Here is a 1,949-nt window from a genome sequence, read left to right as displayed (position 1 = left end):
CTTGGATTTATGTCATTAGTAGGGCTTTCCTCAAAGGTCCCCTTTACTCTCTTCTGTATTTGAAAGTGGTCTGTGGTCTGTGCTGCCAGGCAATGTGGACAGGACTGCACACTTAGAAAAGGAGTCCCAGTGCGGGCCGGGAACAGGGTCGGAGCCAACTCCAAAGTGCCCTCCTGCTTCAGAGCCGATGCTCCTGATCTGAGAAAACTCAGGGGAGCAGAGAGAGCAGCAGTGACTCATCCAGCGTAATTACCCATCGCTCAGGATGACGCGGGAGAAAAATGGAGGGCGTGCAGAGCCTTTGGCCAAGAGAATCCCAGGCCTGGAGCACCGTGACATGAAAATAACTCCGTCTTCCCTTGATAGCCTTACTCCACTTAACTATGAAGAGGAGACATTTAGAGCAAAATGAGCAATAATAGATAAAAATGTGCTGCTCTTAAGTAAAGATTGGGAAATCTAGACAAAAGAAGCCTTAACTAGTTTATGTAACTCTTCAAGAATACAGCAGAAGGGGCCGGCCAGATGGCTCAGCAGATTAAAGTGCCTGCTTAGGCAGATGCAGGGGCTGGGTTCAGTCCCCAGCATGTTGAGACTGGGCATGGTAGCATGTGCCTGTAATCCCAGTGCTTGGGAGGCTGAAAACAGGAGGATCACTGTGAGTCCGATCTGTGTAGTGAGACCCTGGAGACCCTGTACTAAAAATACATTTAAAAAAAAAAAAAATACAGCAGAAAAGTTTAAAAACATACAAGGAACAATTTTAAAAGTATGTATGATACTGCTGAGAATGAAATGACTGAACCAGAGACAAAGATGAAAAGTACTCAAGTAACACAGAGCATTTAAACATATATTTAAAAGGTGAAAGAAGATAAATACCTGAAAGGCAAACCCCAGACATACAACCTAGATGTAGAAAGCATCCTTGGGAAAGGAAAAAGAATGGTTATCGAGGGCTGATAGCTCCTCAGCTGCTTGCTCAGGGGGATGTGGCAAGGGATGAAGAAAGACACAGAGCCTATTTCAGGTCGGGGGTCTGCAGGAGGTCAGCATCTCAGACTGGGCAAAGACAAAGCCCTACAGCTGGCCCACCTGTTCAGCCAGTGGGAAGCATGGGGTGAGAGGTGGTGTGCTTGTCCTGCGGCAACAACCGACCAAAGTGAGGAGGGAGTGGGTGAGGAGCAAGGTGGCTTTGCAAAGGGAACAAATTAGGATCCTCCCCACACCCAGAGAACTGGCTTTCTTGGTATGGTCCTCAGAAGATGCTATCTTGTGGCAGGAGCGGTCTGCATCCCTCCCGGCCAGGAAGCCTGCAGCTTCCCCCCAAACTTCCCTATTCCTGAAGCAAGCCAGCATCTGCCTCCTGACCATGGGGCACATGGCCTGCTCTCCATCAAACAGTGGTACTAAAAGCAATGATAATAGATATTACAGAAGAAACTTGTATAGACTTAAGCATTGGATACTGGAGATATGACGCATTAACCATTTTTAAACAGTTTACTGAGTAGAACACAACCATATATTAAAAACAAACTAAAATTGAAGAACTGGAAAATAGACAAGGACAACAGAAGAACAATGACTATTCCCTCTGAGGGAATTACAGTCATATTTTCTCATTCATTTTTTATAGTAAATTCTAAAATTCGGTAGAGAAATCTTTGGAATGTATAAAATAGAAATGCTACATCGAACCAAAGTTGTCATTTATGTTTAAAAGCTGCAAAAAGATATTCTTCTCTTTAAAGAGCTGAGAAAAACTTTCCTTGCAGTTATTCCATCTTGACTATCTTCAGAAGAGTGCCTTAAAATAGTTTCCTAAAAATAAAAAAAATTTGGGCCAGGAGATGGCTCAATAGAATAAGCGCTTCCCTGGCAAGTGCAAGGGCCTGAGTTCAACCCCCAGTTCCACAAAATAAATAAATAAATAAATAAATAAATAA

Source organism: Octodon degus, unplaced genomic scaffold (assembly GCF_000260255.1).
Source record: "Octodon degus isolate 3935 unplaced genomic scaffold, OctDeg1.0 scaffold00011, whole genome shotgun sequence".
NCBI classification, from domain to species: Eukaryota; Metazoa; Chordata; class Mammalia; order Rodentia; family Octodontidae; genus Octodon; species Octodon degus.
The sequence above is the reverse complement of the archived record's forward strand: the minus strand, read 5'-3'. Positions refer to the sequence as shown.